Source organism: Petaurus breviceps, unplaced genomic scaffold (assembly GCF_028583685.1).
Source record: "Petaurus breviceps papuanus isolate PSGF00001 unplaced genomic scaffold, PetGlider_PUasm1.0 90849, whole genome shotgun sequence".
In the NCBI taxonomy this organism is placed as follows: Eukaryota; Metazoa; Chordata; class Mammalia; order Diprotodontia; family Petauridae; genus Petaurus; species Petaurus breviceps.
This window is the reverse complement of record NW_027187361.1, coordinates 19,323,777-19,346,053: the sequence shown is the minus strand read 5'-3', so window position 1 is coordinate 19,346,053 and position 22,277 is coordinate 19,323,777. Positions and strand designations below refer to the sequence as shown.

At 37.7% G+C, this 22,277-nt stretch overlaps 1 pseudogene; it reads left to right on the top strand.

The window, feature by feature from the left end:
- The first annotated feature begins 10,920 nt into the window (after positions 1 to 10,920).
- Positions 10,921 to 11,834, top strand: LOC138149863 (small ribosomal subunit protein uS2-like; annotated as a pseudogene).
- Positions 11,835 to 22,277: the final 10,443 nt, after the last annotated feature.

Here is a 22,277-nt window from a genome sequence, read left to right as displayed (position 1 = left end):
GAGGACTTTACTGCTGTTTACAGAAGTCCTGGGACTTTACTGTTGATTTGTGTTTGATTTCTCAGACAGAAACTTTGTCTGTTGGTTTGTGTTAGTCAGACAGAAAGTGAATTAAGATGATAGTGCCAGCAATGTATGTAAATATTGCTGTAGCTCTTCCTAGAAAAGGGCTTGGAATAGAATAGTTCCTCTGGATTGAGATAAAGGACTGGAGCAGAGAGCTGCCTATGTGTGAATGTAGGCAAGAGTCAGGTGAATTCAGGCAAGAGCTGGGAGTATGAAAGAGGATTCATGGGGTTTGGAAGTTAGCCTTGAGTTAAGATGAAAGAAGTCTTTACTTGGATACTCAGTGCTGACTTATTGTGACCTAGGGGTGTAGCAGCAAGCACCCCAAGCGTCCTCAGGGTTTGCTACCCATACAGATTCTTGGATCTGCTTTGTTAAAGGAAAGCAACTCAAAATGGGTTAACAAGCTTACTTTAATCAGTCAGACATATATCGTTTACCTTGTTCAGGAGAAAAGGTCAGCACCCCGAACCTCAAAGTATACAGGCATAATCATCAAGACAGAAACATCAAGTAGACAGATTTCCAAACTGTCCAACCATTACATCCATACCCAGTCAACATCTGGGTTTCCACATTCTGGGTTTTTCAAAGCCGGGGGACTCTCAAAAAACGGCTTCCCAGAATTCAGATCAAATCACAGAACACTTCTCAAAGTGAGTCCCAAAACAAAGCTACACATCAGGGCTTATATAGCCTTCTCCTGGCTCAGAGAATGTAACAACCTTATTGACCCACTGGCCAATCAAAAAGTATCCACTGAAAAACAAGCCTCCCTCCCCAGGCCTCCGGTGCACCCTAGCCTAGGGGCAGGGAAGATCTTCAAAATCTACATTCTCATTACAAGGGGTGGGTGGTGTTTGTACTTTCTGCTGTCCCTTAAGGATCATTGGAAGTCAGCCTGGAGTCAAGATGAAAGAAGACTTTACTTGGGTATTCTATATTGATTGAGGAGATTGTGACTTGATGAATGGTATGTTTTGTTTAATACTATGGCCACCTTAGTAAAAAGTTATGTTATATTGTTGTGAATGTTGTGCTTTAGTTTCTTGAATGTTTTGCTTTAGTTTATTGCTGAATAGAGAGTTCGCCATACTATACGATTAGATCCTTAGAGTTATTCATAGCAGCAGTCCTCAGGAGAGATGCTTGTAACTGACTTTACAGCCACTTAGGGGAAAGAGGGAAGTATTTTAATTTGGGTGAAGAGAATTAAGATAATCTTAACCATTTCAACTGCTTTAGCACTTTCTAGTACTACTTTAGTACTTTATAGTACAAAAAGTACTTTGACCCTGGGAAAAGTGTTCTCTCTTGCTTAGCCAGAGAAAACCTGTTTCTTCATTCATGGTATTGATCTAAGTGGTTATACTAAGTCACACTCATGTGTTGTTTTCCTTTGTTAAATTGATTCCTGTAAATGCTTAAATGAAATGAGGAAGTCCTAGAACGGTCCATGTTATTGGTTGCTATGTTATTGCTACATTTTCACAGTGGTTAAAAAAGCTGTTGTATGTCATGTACTCTCAGAGCTGCTACCTAAAGATCCATTCCATAAAAACTCACAAGGAAATACAATATAGGCTATCATTGTGACTGCAAGATATTGTATCCATTCTCCTTTACTAGAGGAATAAAGGTTTTCATAAAGTAGGCATGATAAAATTTTGAAGAAAAATAATTCAAAATACACTTCTTATCCCTTCAAACCAACTACAAAATTTGAATTACAGGCTTCTTCTCAAAAATTAAGTTACCTCAGGAAATTATAGATCTAAAGTGTAGTAGTGACTTAAAAGTCACTATGTCCAACCCCCTCATAGAGAGGAAACTGAGGCCCAAGGAGATTTAATTATTTGCCCAAGGATATATACTTCACAATATCTGTGGATTTGAATGCATGTCTTCTGAAATACAGAATGAGCACTCTTACTTCTATGTAATTATGGACCCATGAAAACAACAATCTTTATGATTCAAATTTAAATGATAGATTTCCTCAAGTCAGATCCCTTGGTGCAAGGAGTCTTCACCTGGGGCCCCAAAACTTGATCTTTTAATATTTTGATAACTACATTTTAATATAATTTCCTCTTTAGTTCTATGTATTTTATGTAATGTTATTCTAATGTAATCATAGATTTCACTAGACTGAGAATGAAAAAGGTCTATGGTACACAAAAAAAGTGAAGAGAGCATGGTTAAGCCAAGTCCTCAAAGGGAACACATAATCTTTGCTTCCTTGGAGAGCTGAGAAAGTAAGAGCAAAGGACATTAAAGGTAACCGTAACCCAAAGATTATACCAACTTAATGTGAACTTCTAAACATGGCATTCCCATACATGCTCTGGTAAATTTTAGCAAATTATTACCCTTAGGAAAATTTGAGACAAAATTGTAGAGTAAATGAAATTTTAAGAAGTCCTTTTGTGGGGTCTTATCATGGTATAGAGGGGACCCTTGTCATTCTTGGAGGCTAAAACAGATTTCAGCAGGTTCACGAAATTGGAAAAGCATTCAGAACATTAGGCTGTATCTATTGTCCAAGAACCAGTCTAAGAACAGAGGAGAAGGTGGAGTAGAAGCACAAACTTGATGTGTGTTCCCGGTCCAATCACTTCCAATACCTGTAAAAAATGACTCCAAACCCACTTCAGAGCTACAGAACCCACAGAGTGACAGAGAGAAACATATCTCCCACTGAAGGAAGCCCAGCAGGCAGACAGAAAGGGTATATCACAGTGTGCTGGGAGCTAGGCATAGACTGGAGTGAGCCAGTTCTGGCCCCAGGACAGCCCCAACCAGCAGCTGACTGAGCAGACTTCAGAATAGTGAAGCAATTGCACATGTGGCAGTTTCCGGACTTCTCTACTAAAGACAAAGTAAAAAGTCAGTGTGGAACTCTGCTGGAACAGGGGGGACTGGAGAACATGGTCCAGCCCCTGCCCCTTCCAGAGCTCTTGGCCTGCAGATCATAGGGGGACCAAGTGACCATTCAGAGGGTAATCACTCTTGCTTTACCTTACTTGGATCTGGATCGCGGTCTTGGGTGGTGGTCCTGGGGTGTGTGACCAGTGCGGGCTGTTGAGAGGGCACCCTCCTAATTGCTCTGGAAGCTGTGAAAACCCCACCAATTTGGGACATAGCTCTCTCATTCTAGAAGCAGAGTTCTGTGGTGGTAAAGAGATCAAAAGTCAAGGAATTGGCTGGTAATATGAGCAAGCAATGGAAGCACAAACAGATTATAGAATCCTTTTGGGGGGATAAAGAGGATTAAGGCACAGAGCAGGAGGAAAGCAGCAAAGTCAGAGCTCCTGCATCAAAAGCCTGCAAGAAAAATATGCACTGGTTACAGGCCATGGAGGCAAGATGGATTCTAAAAATCAAGTAACAGAAAGGGGCAGTGATAGTAACTAGATAATGGATTATTTGGCCTTACATTATTAGGCTGCTAGGTGTGGCACAGAGTATAGAGCACTGCACACAGGGTTAGGAGGACTTCAGTTCAAATCTGATCTCATAGAACTACTACCTGTCCAACCCTGTCTGATTCAAGTATTCTTATCTGCAAAATGGACACAATAATAATGAAGAAAAATAAAAAAAACACACATTGTGTATGTCTAATCAAAATGAAATAATATTTATAAAACAGTTTGCAAACCTCTCTTTATCTTCAAATCCAAAGACCAACAGAATAAACTGATCACCTGAAATCTCATCCCCACAGTGATACTCTTCACTTTCTCACCTCACCCAGAGTAGTCCTTCCCCTCTGGAGGGCTGGAGAGGTAGAGCAATCAATTCTTCCCAAAGCCTTCCTGTATACAGAGAGCACAACCTTCCTGGTTCCATTTTCTGTCAGTAGCTCTCCTTGGTTTGAACTCCACGCAAAAAAATGGCCATGCACTCGGTACCCTCTGGTTCTTCGCTCCCCCACCCCCTCATGCTTTTTAGCTCCCTTGTGTGTATTGACTTCCCCAATTAGATTATAAATTCCTTAAGGGCAATGACTCTATTTTTTCTTATTTGTATCCCCAGCGCTTTGCCGAATGCTTGTCCTATAGTAGGCACTTAAATGCTTATTGAATGCACTATTGAATTATTGAATTGAATAGTTAAAAAAAATTGCTAGCTATGATGATGCTGTAAGTCACAAAAGAAGAGAAAAATTAGAAGTTGCCCACAGTCCTTTTTGTCTCCCTTTTGTTTCTACTGTAATGGTGGCAGAGTGGTATAAAAGAAGAGAGAAGTCAAGGAGTAAAATCATAGGGATCTAGACCATTAATAGACATTAATCTAATGCTTAATAATCTAGGTTGATATATTACTGGAGGTACCAAAATATGTCAGCATTAGCCTTTGTGCTACAAATGAACCCAGATGATATAAGGCGCTAAATTAGAAGATGGCTTACAGTTTCACCTTAGCAATACAAATAATGGCGATGTGAAAACTGGTTTATCATGAGCCCAAAGGTGATAAGAAAAAAAAAAGCATTTCATAAGATCTTTGCTTATCCTCACCTACAGATGTCTTACTGTGTTTAAATAAATAGACAATTATGGATGTAAATGTGCCATACATGACAATATCTATGGCAGAGGTTACATTTTATAAAACCTTTCAAAAATAAATCAGCATAAACAGGAATAATCATTATAAACCCTTGGAATGATCAAAGTGAATAGAAGACCAGAATATAAAAGGTTAACTCATTAAAAATAAATCCAGAGGGACCAAGAAGAAGTCCTTTTCATAGCTGTGCCTAGGAAGACATTATCTTTCTTTAAATTTTTTATTAATATCCTATTTTTTAGCCCCTTCATGGACTGTGATGATAATTGTGCAATGGGAGAATTCACAGAGCTCATATGACAGTATGAGGCCCTGATATTCCTAAATTACAAGGAAGGGGTCAGTGGAGTCCTTGGGCTAGACTGGTTATGGAATGTTGAGTGAAGTTTAAAGTGTTTCACCCTCAGCAAGGTCAGTTCAGTTCTTCACTAGGACTAATGTCAATGTGAAGTACAATATCCATCATCCCAGGATAGAGTGGGAAGGGCACAGGTACTCTAAATTTGAATGTGGCCTATGTATTTAGGATAAATACCTATCATTGCACTATATATGCAAGTTAATATGGTCTATTGTGTAAATAAATATATATGTGTGCATGTATACATATATACATACACATATCTATACATGAATATATACATATACACATATATGTACATGTGTGTCTATTTGTGTATGTATATATATATATGAGAGACTAGCATGACTAAAAATTAATACATATTTTTACTGACGGGGTCATGTCTCCATATATATGAGGTAAAGGGATACATTTCCCATAAGGCCTCAGGGTTAATAGATAAGCCTGATAAATGGTCCTAACATTTTAATTCTTGTGGGATTGGGTGCTAGTAGCTGAGGGCCAGCAGTGGAGCTTTAGAGAAGATAGGAAGGGAGAAAATTTTTGTATGTGCATGTAACAATATTTTTGTATAATAATCAAAGGTAAATATGAGGAATTCAAAGAAACAGAAAGACCTGTATAAACTAATGCAGTGAAATAAGGAGAGTCAAAAGAATAGTACAGAATAATATTTCAACAAAACGAATGAAAAAAAATTAAACAAAACCAGAACTTGAGTTCTAATTACTAAACTAATAATGACTCTAGAGAATAGATAATGAAACACACCTTCCTCTACCTCTTAAGAATTAGGACAGGGGCTCCTAAGACAAAACGTTATATGCTTTGTCAGATCAAGTATCTCCTTTCAGTATTTTTGCTTAATTGTTTTGTTTTGTTCAATTATAGTAGTGGGAGTTTTCAGGAGGGAAGAAAGGGGAAATATATTTCCATAAGTGACAGAGAGAGATAATCAAAAAGACACAGTATTCTTGCTAAGTAGCAGAGACCTATAGTCACAGAACATGACTATGCAAGAAACAATTGCCATATCCTTCCTACCCAGAAATGTAAGTCTTAAGATTAATGAAACAGTCTCTTTCTACTATTTACTCAGAAGTGAGACCCTTATCCCCAATGTGAGGGGCAAGAGAAATTAGTGTCCCTATTCCTTAAATAGCTGTTTTTTGGTCTGATTAGATTTTTTTACTTTCCAAATACAAGCTGTTTGTCTGGTCTGCTAGCCCAGTGCAAACTGAATTTTGATAAACTGTAAAAATCCCCATTGAACTGAGATGGGGGTTTTGACCCTAGTTCCTAAATAGGAGGTTCTCTACCCCAATGAAATCACAAATCCTATGGAGGAAAAAAAATGATGCCCATTTTACAAGGAACAAAATCAGAGTTCAGAAATATTTAGTGAGTTGCCTCCAGTTATATAGGCAATGACTGTCAAAACCAGGATTTGAAACAATTAATACTAATATAAAACAACTAGTATTTATATACCACCTATTATGCACCTTTAAGCAAATATTATGTCATTTGATTCTCACAAAACACCTGAAGGCAGGTGCTATTATTATCTCTATTTTTTCATTAAGGAAACAGGCAAATATAAGTTGGCAAAGATCATAAAACTAAGTATCTGAGGCCATATTTGAAGTCCAGGTGTTCCTGACTCCAGGCTCACTGCTCTACCCTCTACACTACCTAACTGCCACAAAGCAGAGCTCTCTTGTTTTAAATTCTAGCATAAGAACATATAATCATGTATCTAGAGTTGGGAGAGCCTTAAAGGTCATTTAAGTCAACCTTATCTCTAATATGAGGACCAGAGAGAGTTAAATAACTTGCCTAGAAAGACACAAGAACTGAGTTTTTCAAACTCAGGGCATGTGACTCGAAATTTGGTGTGCTTTCTGTAGTACCACACCTCCTCTAGACTCTATGTAGTCTTGAAGGTGGATTAAAGGAGGTGGTTTAATACTAGACATTTTCTTCCACAATGTACTTTAACAAGCTTTAAAATACTGGTAATGCTGGTAAGGTCTTGGTTTACAAAAAGTGACAAAGATAAACAGAATTACTGCTTGTTCAATCATTTGTAAGCATTGGCTGCCCATTTTCCTTCAAGTTATTTGCTTATGGGCTAAAATGGTACTTAAAATATTGATATTAACTTTTCATAGACCCACATAGACTAAAATTCATCTTCTGCATATAAATTTGCCAGAGAAGCTATATTATGTCTTTAAAACTATAGTGGTTGACGATGTAATAAAAGATGAAAATGATTATTTGACTCTAAAAAGTCTGGCCATGCTATATTTTGTCCCTTGCTTCTCTTCAGCAACCCCACATTCAACAAGTAGAAATCATGTTCAGAAAACATATTGGTCTGGATTTTCTCACTCCCTTTCCTGCTTCCCCATGAAAGGCCCAAGAGTGAAAAGAGAAATGCATTAAAAAATCCCACTCGAGGATATTGTGCCTGAAATATCATAATAAAGACCCAATTTGTGCCTTAGCTTTCATATTATTTGCAGAAAATCTCTTTTTATCTCCAATACACTCTTCTTGTTCTCTGTTAATTTCTCATGGGAAGGCTAGACTGCAGTTCAAGGTAAGAGAGAAAATTGAGAATACTTGCAATACCCATGGCCAGCCTCACAGAACTGGATTCCCAAATATTTAAAAATACAAAAGAGAATGCTGAGCCCATTCCTTTGTATGAGGAACCTGAAGTCATTAGGACTCAATAGGATAGTCTGGGTCACTTTAGATAGTGTATAAAAGGGATAACACTAAAGCTGTTAAAGTGTTCTCAGAACCACCCTATGAAATAGTGCAATTATTATTATCTCCATTTTCTTGATGAGGAAACTGTATAGTTATGGCACATGGTCACTAGATATCAAATGTCAGAGAAGGTGTTCCAACTTAGGTCTCTTGGCTCCTTGACCACTGCACCATTGTTGTGCCCATCTCCTTCAATCCAATTTATTGATACTATTGCACTTCAGAGATCCCTCCAAATTAGGCTGGAGAGGAATCACTCTTATGTGAAACTAAAGCTTTTGTCATTGGACCTAGAAGTGAAATGAACATTAGAGGTGATCTGGGCTAACAGCATTTTATAGAGGAAGAAACTAAAACCTTGAGAAGTAAATTGATGTGGTGATAGGTACACAGCTAGGTAATTTACAGGTAGGAAATCTGGAGATGTCACTGAGGTGTTGTTTATTTTAGGGAGGTGTAATGTAATGCCAAGGAAAGGCAACTTCCCAAGGTTCAGAATACCAGCATAGCTGCTCTCCATTTTATTCAGTGACAAACCAAGAACAGAGAAGGTCAAAGCATGACATCATTCCAAATACAGCATTTACTAAGTGTGATTAAATAATCTCCAAGGAATACCCCACCCCAGGACCTTCCAATCATTCAATCAATTACAAAGTCCCTGTTCTAAATACCATTCCACCCCTAGGCTGTACCTTCATTTAGTCCACCACAAAGCCCCTCTTCTATCCAAACATAAGTAAAGTACCTTCATTTGTTCAATCACAGAACACAAAAAGGTCAAAAGTCCCCCACCCCTGGATCACAATTGAATCTACCCCAGAGTTACATCAAGTTTAAGCACAGCACTTAATACCCAAATGGAGGTCTTTTCTTCATCTTGACAGGAGGCAAGTTCTCAGCAATCTTAGTTCCTGGGGAGACAAGGCTTAGCAAGGCCACAAGATACATTGCCAGTCTCTTCATTAATTCATCCTCTGTCTGTAGAACAGTCCTAGAACCCCTGAAAACATTAGCAAAACCCTCTCCCAGGATTTCTGTAAACATACAACAAGAAAATCCTTCTTCAGGGCTTCTGAACCAACAGAAAGGTTCCCAGACCCCTGCAACAACAGCACTGCCCTTCACCAGTGGACAGTATTCACTCTCTGTCTGCAGGACAGTCTCAGGGCTTCTTAGCCAACAGCCAGGTTCCAGAACTTCTTCAACAACAGGACTGTCTTTCACCAGTGGACAAATCTGGCAAAACAACATCAAAACAGACAAAGTACCAGCAAAACAGCCATGTCTCCTCAGTCCTTGGCAGCTCAGGGGGCAGGTCTCAAAAGTCCAGGGCAATTCAAAATGGCCCCCAGCAATTCTCTCAGTCTCTCTCTGCCTCCACAAGGTGCTGCTTCCAAAAAGTTCTTCTGCCTCTCTCTCCTGTCTCTCCAAATCTACCTCACCAGCTCCTCCCAGTTCAGGCCTTTCTTTTCACATCAACAAGTCCATCCCACAGGTGGGATTAACAAGCTCTGGGTTTTAACACAATCAGTTTGAAAACCAAGCCAATACAGGGGAATCTTTAATTGCCATTACTATCACAGGAGGTAAAGTATTGTTAAAGTGGAACTAGAAAGAATAACACATGGCCCTCTTCTTTATGCATTGTCCCATGTAAGCCAGAAGCATTATAGTTCAGGAAGAAGAGCATGATCGTCATTTTCTATGAATTGACATTTCAGCACATAGATTGACATTTTGAGGTAAAAAAAAAATAATCAGGGTTAATTTATGCTCCGGCTAGGGCAGCAGTAGAGTCTTCTTCACCTCTGTTCTCAATAGTAACAGCAAATGGGCAGGAGAATCTCTCCACTAAAGTGAAGGGTCAGCAGGAAGTCAAAACTGGGGTCGTCCCTGCATATCATCTAATACAGATTCTTCACTCCATCAGCTCCAGTTGCTAAGAGCAGATTGGTTGGGATGAAAGTCAACTGCAACAGCAAGGATTTTGTCTGTATGGAAAAGTTCAGGCTAGCATCAACTGGCTAGTTGGGTATGCAGTGTTACAAGTTGCATTATAACCTCCTTTCCCACTGACCTTTCTAGTCTCAGTTCTCTTAAGGACAGTGTATGCTATCATATCACATCAATTCTTTATTATTCAGAAACTGATTTTCTAACTGCTAAGCTTTTTATTCTCTTTTGCTCTCTGCCCCACTTTTTTTTTTCACTTATTGGGCAATTTTTTCCTCTTCCTCAATGTTTCTTATTTTATTTTATTTTAAGCAATCAGGGTTAAGTAAGTTGCTCAAGGTTACATGGCCAATTATTTCTGGGTAAGGTGCTAAGTATCTGAGCCCAGATTTGATCCAGGTCATCCTGACACTGGATCCGGTGCTCTTGCTTGCTGTGCTACCTGGCCGCCCCCCTCAATGTTTATTAATGCAGAAAATCATCTGATTGATTTGACAATAACATATACTGAAATACTTTCTCTGAAATGCCAGATCTCTTTACCCTTTCCACCAGGGCATTAAATCTCCCCAACCAGCTGTTAATTCTCCTATATACTCATATTCACTCCTCAATAAGAAAAGAAGCAGCCCTCAGGAGCAAGGTCATTTCTGGGTTTGTGCTTTTGCTATTATTATCTTGATTTGCTTAGCATCAAATTTCTTTCTGGAGACACATCATAGTATAGTTTATACAGAGTTAGTCTTGAAGCTAAGAAGACCTAGCTTCACATTCTACTTATGATTTATCTTGCCTGTTTGACCCTGATAAGTCCCTTTACTTCTCAGTGCTCCAGATTCTGCTCTAACACTGGGAGTTGCAAAGAGGATGACGATGTGAGTTGGTAGAGTTTCTTCTGAGAGTTGATGATACTCATTAAATCATCTCAGTCCCTAACCTTTACTGGAACTCCGTACTTCAGGCTTTTCTAGACATCTGAGGTGTGTTGGCTTTTTGTTCCCATGGCTAACTTCCTGGCTTCAAAACCTCTGGCTTGTTTTTTTTTTTAAACTGACCCCATTACTGATTTCATCAGTGATTATCAGCTAAGAATGGTTTCAATTCTATTTCAACAAAAATATTGCCTTTCAGCACTACCCAGAAGAAGGTTCCATCTAGTGTTATTCTCAGTTTCCATTGTAACATTAAAGGGAAACTTTCCCAATGTCTGGAGCCTTTCATGTCTTGCAGATGATGGAGGAGGATTTTCTCAAATTCCTTGCTGCAGCAATCCATTTGGGTGGCACCAATTTGGACTTCCAGATGGAACAGTATTCTACAAAAGAAAGAGTAATGGCATCTACGTTATTAACTTGGAGAGAACTTGAGAAAAACTTCTACTGGCAGCTCGTGCCATTGTTGCCATTGAAAAACAAATTGATGTGAGTGTCATCTCATCCAAGAACAATGGTAAGTGAGATGTTCAAAATTTGCTACCGCCACTAGAACCACACCTATTTCTGGACACATCACACTGAGCACCTTCACTAACCAGATTCAGACAGCTTTCAGGGAGCCTTGCCTTTTGGTCTTCACTGATCCTTGGGCAGATCATCAGTATCTGACTGAAGCATCATATGTTAACCTCCCAACCATTGCACTGTGCAACACAGATTCCCCACTTCACTATGTGGACATTGCCATTCCATGTAACAAGAGAGCTCACTCAGTGACTCCAATATGGTGGATGTTGGCCATTGAAGTCCTGCATATGCACAGTACCATCTCCTGTGAACACCTATGGGATGATATTCCTGATCTTTACTGCTACAGCAATCCAGAGGAGATTGAAAAGGAAGAACAGGCCACAACTGAAAAGGCAGTGACAAAGGAGGAGTTTAAGGGTGAATGAACTGCACCTGACCCAGAATTTACTGCTCCTTAACCGGAGGTGGCTGATTGATCCAAGGGAATCCAGATGCCATCTGTGGCCATTCAGAACTTCCTTACTGAAGATTGGAGTGCTCAACTGGCTACTGAGGATTGGTCTGTGGATCCTAGTATTCAGGCCACTGAGGGGATAGGAACTACCACAAAGTGGTCTTAAAACCCAAAGGCTCTCATAGTGTTGGGAAAATACTGAAGAAAATAAGCATTGGTTTCTTACCAAAAAAAATTCACTTTAAAAAAGCCCTTTCTTCCTCTGAACAGTTATGTTGGCCAGCGATTTTGTCTGTGGCTTTTAATTTGGGTCATAAAATTTGGGTAAGCAGCTGCAATCACACTGGATACAAATGAAGTGTTTAAATTCTTGTCAGGATTTAAAGCCTATGGAAATGCAAAAATGACTTTGCTCCATCTTCAGTGATTTGTTATGGACTCTGATCTTTTGCAGGTTTTATTGCCCAGAACTGTCCCCAACTTTGATCCTATTATTTGCAGTCCCTTTTAAAAATCATATAGGAAGAATTACATTGAATTCCCAGACACTGCTGCTTCAAAGAAGTTTTGTCTTTCTTCTCAGAGAATATTTCTTTTTTTTTTTTTTACATTTTTTTCAGAGAATATTTCTAAGGACATATTGAGCAGTGACCCTCTGCAGGGCCATTCACATTTCCAATCCATTTAATATTTACAAGTTTCCTTCAAAAGGCTCCTCTCCCATTTTGGTAATTTTACATGCTAATTAAGTTATAAAGAAAACAAAAATAACAAACCAAATTTTTCTCTCATCTCTACTTTACTCTCCTACCAATTTAGAGTCAGTTCACTGCTCCCACTGACAACAGAGAACATGAGAGTCTCTAATGGTAGAAACTAGGAGAGTTTATCACTGCTTATGCCATTATCTAGGATGAAAGAGAGCTTGCAGTCTCCTTAGAGCTACAGGCTATACATATAGCACATTCTATCTACAAAGGAAAAGCCTAAACTTGATACTTCTGGAGTTGATCCCTCAGCAAATATGTTCGCTAGTCACCACATTTGGAAACTAGATCAGAGGGCTGCCATTAAAAGGCAGTAACTGAGATTGGAGATGAAATGCCTTGGGCAGGGAATAGTGAGCTTGGATAGAATCTTCAAGGATGTGAAGAGCAATAGTCAAGAAACCAGGAAAAAATAGTCTGGAACAAAGTTTTCAAAGGCTTTAGGGACTGAATTGAGGAGCTAGTATTTTATTCTAGAGCCAAGAAGGAGATCTCTGAGCAGAATAAAGCAGATAGACTTGCACTTTAAGAATATCAGTTTGCTAATTGTGAAGTTTCCTACCAGCTATACTGGACTTTTCTATTTTTTAACATCTCCCTTTTTCCCTGAGGAATCACATTAAGAAATCTCATCATCCTTCAACATGGAATCAGCCTTGGTATTTTCACCTCAGAAGTATCCTCTGCCCCTCTTATGTGAGAACAGTCATGAGCTCCAAAACCCCTACTTAAGGAGGGGGACCCAGCCAACCACCTGTTCATTTCCCATCCATTTATACTCTAAACTTCTTTAGATTTCTTTATCAGACCCTTTACCAGGTATCTTCTTCCCCTCTCCCTCTTTTCAGCTTCCTTTTGTATGTTGTTTTCCATTATTAGACTGTAAGTTCCTTGAGGTCAAGGACTGTCTGTCTCTTATTTCTATCCTCACTGCTTAGCATGTGCTTAGCATATATGTAGGAGCAAGCACCGTAGCATATCCAGGATGGCTGCTAGCACAGGTTCTTTGATCTGCTTTTCTAAAAGAAAGCAACTCAAAAAGAGGCTAACCATCTTACTTTAATCAAACATATATCATTTACCTAGTTCAGGGGGGAAAGTCAGTAAGCTGAACTTCAGAGAATACAAGCAGAAGTTATAAGCAGACAAAAATCATGGACAGAGAAACAGACCAACAGACAGGGCTTCTAGCTGACTGACCATTACATCCATACCTAGTTAGTTACCAGAGAGAGAAGCACCAACATCTGGGTTTTCAAAGCTGGGGGGCTCAGTGGCTGCCCAGAGTCTCATCTGGCCAAATCACACAACTCTTCCCATAAGTGAGCTCCAAAGCAAAACCTCACATCGGGGTATATATAGCCTTCTCTTGGGTCAGAGAACATCACAGCCCTTGTAACCCACTGCCCAATCACAAAGTAACAACACATGGGCTTTCCTGAAAAACAAGTTTCTCACCACAGGCTTCACGTGACCACATTCAGCCTATTAGGGGGAGAGTTTATTTTCCAATCAGGGAAGGTCATAAATTCACTTAAGCCTTTCAAGAGACAGGGAAGATCTTCAGATTACCATTACCATTACAACATAGTAGACACTTAATAAATGTTGATTGACTGATCAGCCCAGCAGGATAAAATAAAAATGTAATAGAGTATAAATAGGCAAGATATTCCTTGAAGAGCCAGAAAAGACTTATTATGATATAATATAAGCAGTAAAGGGTGAAGATGAGTGAGAATGACTTTGAGGAAACAATTATAAAACAATTAACTAGATTTCCTTAAAAAGTTATAAAGATGCTCACTGAGAAATATTGCCTACAAAGTTTGCCTAATCCCTTATGATATACCATCAGGATGCCCTAAGTACAGATATTTGCTACTGATGTGCCTACTGACAAAAGATCTGTTTTTTGGAGCACACTTTACCAAACATGTCTAATCACCCTACTGGCTGCAGTTCAATGAGAATTCAGAAACTGTATCTTTTACTATTTTAAATTGCAGCAAAAGAGCTGAAATTACTAAGAAAATGAAGTCAAAGCAAAGTGATTTATTGGCAAAGGCATGTAATCTCTGGATAAATCATGTCTTGGCCCTCAACAGGCATCCAAGACCTTATAAAGAGAATCCTCAAGAGTTTCATAATGAAGGTAGTACAAAAATGGAATAGGCATCATATAGAAGATGAAGATAGAACAAGATGTGGTTAAAGATAGAACCAGACATAAGATTGAATGATTCTGCTTTTATCAGGGTGAGGTCTGGGAATTTCCAAAGCTTGAGAATGTTGACCTTAAAGTTAGAGGTGCAATAAGAACTGATTTCTTTGAAATGGTATGCTTTATAGAAAAGAAATTGAACTTCAGTTCAGAAAAACAAAGGCTTAAACCAAAGCTTCCATATCAAATGTTGGCAATGATGCAAAATGGAGTTGGTTTCATTTGCTCAACTGCTCCCTGTGGTCCATGGGTAGTATAGCTTCCCAATGGATTACTATCTATATACTAATTCTATAACCTAAAACTATCAGCTAATTCTTTAGATGGACATGGTCAGCAGAATGCACTAACATGAGTCTCTCTGAAGTTACCCTGGGATAGGTTTTAATGCATTCACAAATGGAATCTAAAAATAATGTTAAGTTAAAGGCAATAAAGGCCTACTTACCAAGGTGTCTACCAGACCATTTCCCTGTATCCCAGAATCCTTTCCCCTAGTCTTGTTTGTTGCTTTTATTTTGTTTTTACAAAGTTTTTTTTTTATTAATTTGTTTGTTTACTTTTAGTTTACAGGATTCAATTCCACAATTCCTTGAGTTTCAAAATTTTTCCCCCTTTCTACCCCTCCCCCCACCATGGTGGCATACAATCAAGTAAAGGATCTGCAAATAGTTTCACATTAGACATTCGTCAGGTTATAAAGAAGGATTGTGTCAGATGGAATGAACAAAGGGAAAGAGGAAACAAAACCAAACAAGAAAAAGAAAGAGAGCAAGTAGTTTGCTTCAATCTGCATTCAAACTCCTTTCTTTCTAGTTCCTTCTCTGAATGTATACATCTCTCTCCATCATGAGTCTTTTGGAGTTCTCTTATACCCCTACATTGCTGAGAAGAGTCCACTCCATCAAAGTTGGTCATCACACATACATTGTGTCTGTAATTGGGTACAAATTTCTCCTGGTTCTCTGCTGTAAATTCTTGATCTAGACCTTATCTCTCAGGTGAATATCATGTAATGAAAACTTTAAAGGTCCAGTCTGTACTGCTGCTGTCATATTGTAGAGCTCTTGCAGCCTGGTTTGTAGTTCCTCTATATAAGAAGCAATTGAGGTATCTTCTGATAGAAATGTGTGTACTGAGAGAAAGGCTCTTACTTGGATAGGGGGTGTGCCCAAAAAGCATTTGAAAAGGATATATGTATAATTCTCTCATCCCCCATCTTGGTCTATAGACAGAATAAATTCAAAGGAAGTACATCAGACCATGTTAGATGGGTTTCAGCACACAACTAATGACTGTAAATTAGGCGACTGAAATTTACAACAGGAAAAAAATACTATGGTCTTTAGTATCACAAACCAAAATTCCATATTTCCTTCAATGTCCTAAAAGTTGAATGAACTTAGACAGAGTCACAATCTCATGTATCCTTTAAGGAGACAAATCATGTTGAATAGACTCTATAAATAAACTGGATCAGGTTACAGATTAAATCATTTAGAGTACTCACCATGTGCTAAATTAGAGAAGGGAGATTTGCATATTATCTAGGCCTCTGAGAACAACCAATAAACATAAAACCATGAAACAAAAGACCAAAGTAATACAATAATGATCATCAATTCTCCTTGTAACCTGGTAACCCATTCCCAATGTTCATTTAATCAGCATATTCCATCTTGAGTGCTAGATTTCCCATGCGGTTATCTCATCTCTGGAAATCTCTCCCCTTGGATGTTCTAGAATCAGGTACTTTCTTAGGGCAACTCTGAAAGAGGCTCTGCTTCTCAGGCTCCACATCACTTGTAGAGATACCTAGTTAATCCTGCTAAAATCTCCCGGTAACAAGACTCAATACAATTTCATTTAACTGCCTAAACTTGCTGTTCCAGTAACTAGCTCACATGGTAAAAACCAGTTCCAGCCTTATGATTCTAATCCTATTAGCACAGATCTGTGAGAACATAAAATTAGAAATCTAAAAACCTTAAGAACTATTAGCTTCATGACAATCATATCTGAAATCACAACTTAGAACAAAATCAGATTGCAATCCCACTTTCATCTCAAATAGGAAAATTTCACTAATCACAGCTCAGGGATACATTATTATTTTTTTTTTCATGTTCCAATAACAGTTAACAGTGAGCATAAATATAAGGACATTTTATATATCCATCATTTATAAGGCAAGAACAATCACATTCTGGAGTTTCACATATCCAGTGAATAGTTGACTCAAAACCCCCCAGAAAATATGCTTGCTATTATGTTTCCAGAGTAACATGTTTGTATTGCTTTTAACACCCAAGGCAATGTGATAGATGCAAATCTAAAGTCTTTTGTTACTAAGTTGGTCCAAAGATATAACCTCACTACATGCTAATTTTTAACACATACAATTTTATAATTTTCATAAGTGATAGCCAAATGATCTTGGATGAAACTTACTCTTTACTTTAAAAAAAAAGCTTGACATTTTCCCAGTTTGGCTGTGACCGGTCTTAGTTTATCAAACTCCAACATATGGTCAGCAGGACTGATTCAATCTTATGAATCTGGCCAAATAGAAAGTGCCCAAGGAAGCTCATAGATAAATATCACTTAAGGGGTCTGTGATACTTCTCTTCCAACAGTAAGCTATTATTATTATGATCTACCTTAAAACAAATGTACCCCCATTAAATCCTTAACAGTTTTCAAACATTTTGAATCACTTTCTTTTACCAGCTCAATTAGTAATCTAACAATATCCAGATTAAGCAAGAAGTCATTTTTCTACCAGCATTTCTGATACAAAAGTTTACCAAATTTCACAATATAAGAAAAATTTTTTTAGAAACAATAATAGCATGCACAGTATCATATGGCAAAACAAAACTTACCAGTCAGACTATATCAATGAAGTGGAATGCCATTCTACACATGAGAAAAACTGAGGCAAACAGATGAAGTGATCTGCTGAAGATTACAGAGCCAAGAAATTTCTGAGATTTATTTGAACTCAGGTTTTCTGATACATGTAGGTAATGCCAAATAGCAAATGTATTTGGCATTTAGCTCTGATTTGCCACAGTTATGCTAATAGGAAAACATGTCACACTGTAAATGAGACCACTTGATTTAGTTTCAGGACAAAATTTCAATCAAGTCAAGTTTGAGTTTACAATTTCAAATAATATTTTGAACCTCAACTTTTTTTTTTTCTGGGTCATTTACTGCTGGCAGTTCAAGTTATAGAAACCACTACTTTCACTTAGCCTATTACCAAAGATTTAAAGTGGCAGTCTTGTATTCTTCATTCCTTCTTTTAGTATCCATGAAGATTTTGTATTCTTCATATAAAGACTAAAATATATACTTGTAATGGTCCTTCAAGGACAGAATTTTGGAACGCTATCCTGACATAACTCAGTACTACCATTGTCTTTCTATACTCGCCATATGATAAGGAACAACTGCACACAGTTTCTCATATACTTATCTCAATAAAATCCAAACTTGCCTTAAATCTTTCTTTCCAAGATTCCAAAACCCTTTCACTTGCAAACCCTACTTACTTAAACTTTCTTCCTTCCTTTCTCTACATATCTCTATAGTGAACTTTGATTAAAAGCATTCAAAACTGGACCTTTCCTGCTCTTTTTTTCCATATTCTGATCTAGCACATTTCTTATTTTCTTATATCTTCTGGTTTTTATTTTCCAAACACATCCCAGACTATGTATAGGGTTTATCTTTACTCCAGTGAAATTTACCTTTACAAATTTAGCACACATTTTTTACTCAATATCAATGAAATATAATGTTTTTGCATTTGGGGTTTTAGAAAAAGTGTATTTCTGCTTTACCTAAACAATTAAGTTCTGTTATATCATTTACAGAAGAAAATAGAAAAGTAACATCCCAACATCCTTTCAAATTATTTTTTTTTCTTTTTGCAGTTGTTTCCTGATTTAAACAAACTCTCTTATCATAGAGAAAGAGTTCATTCACCTTCTTTCCCGACACTGCATTCTTCAGGGAAAGAATGTCAAAGTGTAGTTTCTATGTAACTTCCATAGTATTATTCATACTTTTCCTTAAAATAAATTGCACAGAGTGTAAAATACAGAGTATTGAAAAAACACTAAAATAGTTCAGCATTTATAAAAACATTCAAACCACAATTTGGAAATTCATAGTAGAAAAATTCTATTTGTCACAAATTTAGTCTCCTTTTAGTTTACAATGCCATTAATTTCTGCAATCTGGGAACAAAAATTACTTTCCCTTTTATTTGTGTTTTCTAGCTCTCCAACTTGGACAGAGTTTGGAAAGCAGAGAAGACAGACATTCTTTCTGAAGCTTTTAAAAATTCCACAAAAAAAAGGTTTTCACTCTTTTCCTGTGGTTGATGCTATCAGACTGATACATAGAACTGCTATCTAGAGAAGTTTTTCCTTCTTAATGAAAGTTTAATTTAAAAAAAAAAGTTAGTGCACACAATAACACAATACTCTGTAGTTTCAAAGCTTTTACTTTCAAATAATTAAAATCCCTTTAGGCCAAACCTGAGACCCATTGAGATTCTTAAATATCTCAGCCAATCTTTGAGAGTCCTCATTCTTAGTTACCACTTCTGAATGGGAAGTGTCCCTATTTCCAGGCTTATTAAGGACTTCCCTAAAGTGGCACCAATGCCTTTCATTTCCTACCAGCTTGAACTGAGAGCCTCATTTCAAGAAGAAGAAAGTTTTCCAGTTGGTTATTCCTTTAGGGATATTTCCAAGGTTTATTGCCAATTGTTGCCAAGAAGTTGCACTAAACACAGATACTAGACAATATACCGAGTCAGACACATAAAGTTGTAACTTCCCCTTAGAGTGTGGGGTTTTACCTTGGCTCAGAAGAGTTGAGATTGAGAGGGCAGTCCTCCATGGAGAAGCCCTCACTGAAAAAGATAAACCTGAGTGCTCTAGGGAGTTCTAAGAGGCTGTCCCAGGGGTCAGGATCCTTTCTATAATCTCCTGGCCCAAAGCTCATCAACTGTAATGAACAAGCTGAAATTACAGAGGAAATTAAATCTGAGCAAAGCAATTTATTGACAAAGGCATGCAGTCTGCCAGCAAATCAGGCCTTGGCACTCAGCAGGCACCCAAGACCTAAACATGGAAAAGTACAAAAACAGAACAGGCATTATATAGTAGACAAAAATAGAATAGCATGTCATTATACACTTGCTAAAATTACAACAGGATATAAGATTGAGTAATCGACCTATTGGTGGTAAGGACTATAATTTTTTAGGGCTAGAGGATGTTGTCTGGCTGTATCCACCTGCATTCTGCAGAACAGTTAGAGGTACAAGCTTAACTGATTTCCTTGACATGACATGATTTACAGGAAAACTCAACTAACTCAAGAAAACAAAGTTCAACTCAAGCAGCTATACAAAATGTCAATGATGATACAAAATGGAGTCAGCTTCCCTTCCTGAGAAATTACCAATTGTTAAAAATAATACAGCCTCAAATCTTTCAAATTTTCCCTCAAGTTTTCACCTCTTCCAGACTCCCTTCAAGTATCAACTTTGAGAAAGCAAATTGTAGATGCCACTACCATGAAGCCTTTTCTGATTCCCTCTCCCCAACTGAAAGTGTTTTCTATCTGATTTAGTTTTAGCTATTTTGTATTTATTATCTTTATATTCTATACACATTTATATAAATACTTCACCATTCAAATGTAAGCTCCATATGAGTAGAGCTGGCTTAATTTATTACTTTTTTAATTCTTTACACCTAGCACAGTGTCTGACACATAATTGAGAATGAAAACTTATTGATTGATTTAAACTGTAAACTCTCACTGTTCTGATATTATGAGAAAAAAAAACATGACAAGATGTTTGGTTACTTGCTAAAGCAAGAGGCTAAGTGCAATGATTGTTATGGATTTCTCTATGGGACAGTGAAGAAAAAGTACACTGCAGAGTTGAGCTGTTTATACTGATGATGCTTACATAGGAACAGAAAGGAAAATATTCAGTTATTTCAGATGAAAAATTCTGTGACTATGAAAGAGAAAGTTTTTCCAAACTCTTCTGCTTATGACTTTTATTCTGGTTTCACAGTCTTGTTAACCACCTCCCTAATCTACATTCTTCTCCCACAGCTCAGAGTCTGAAATAACCTTTTTGATCTAGAGAGCTATGAATATTCTGCTCTTTTCTATTCTCTTCCACTTTTCAGTTTTATGATTTGGGGTAAGGCACTTTAGCATTCCAGGTCTCAGTTTCCTCATCTATTCCTCTCACCTCCTGTAATGGGAATGTAAACTTAAAGATCTTCCCTGCCCCTAGCCTAAAGTGCACCTGGAGCCTGGGGTGGGAGCCTTGTTTTTCAGTAGATACTTTTTGATTGGCCAGTGAGTACATTATATATTATATATTACATCATATAGCCAGGAGAAGGCTATATAAGACCTGATGTGTAGCTTTGTTTTGGGGCTCACTTTGAGAAGTGTTCTGTGATTTGATCAGATAAACTATGGGAAGCTGTTGTTGAGAGTCCCCCGGCTTTGAAAAACCCAGATGTTGAAACCCAGATGTTGATTTGGTATGGATGTAATGGTTGGACAGTTTGGAAACTGTCTACTTGATCTGTTTCTCTGTCTTGATAATTCTGTCTGTGTATTCTGAAGTTCGGGGTGCTAACCTTTTTCCCCTGAACTAGGTAAATGATATATGTTTCACTGATTAAAGTAAGCTTGTTAACCCATTTTGAATTGCTTTCCTTTAACAGAGCAGATCTAAGAATCTGTGGTGGCAGCCACCCTAGGGATGCTGGGGTACTTGCTGCTACACCTCCAAAACTCAATTTTCCTCTAAAGCCAACTGAAATCCCATCTACTCCTTGAAGCTTTTACTGACTAGACAAAAGCTGAGCACATACATTTCCCCACTGACACCCTTAAATCTCCTTAAAAATCATATGTTTATGTCCTCATCTGCTCACATAACCATTATCACTAATTCAGCAAGTATTTATTAGTTACTTCCTTTATGTCTGCACAAGTGCTTTTTATAATAATGGAAACTGATAGGACTAAAGCAAATCAGAGATGAGAGATTTATAATTGGAAGAGACTTTCAAGATCATGTGGTACAACTCTTTTTATTTTACTGATCATGAAACCAAAGGCATGAAATTACTTGAACAAGGTAGTTAGTATATTTGAACCCCAGGTATTTTTCTATTACATAGGATAAAATAGAGTGAGAGAAATAAGATCTGAGGGGAAAGAACTGAGAGAATAACTACAATAGCAATATAAGCCATATTTGTTAAATGCTAAGTAAAAGAAAAGTAATACCAACCATGTGTCCTTTAGGAATGAAAAAGATACAGGACCACTATGGGCAACAATGGGAAAGTCTCACTGAGGAGGTGATACATAAGGAGTCATCATGTTAGAGAAGAGTACTAGATATTTTTAGTTAATGTCATATATGTTACTCTCTTTGATCTCTCAGTTCACCTAAAAACAGTATTTTCAAGGGCACATAGGAAGATAAGAAGTTAACAGAAGTTGCTTATGTAAACTGGGTATACTCAATAATACCCAGAGGTAGAAT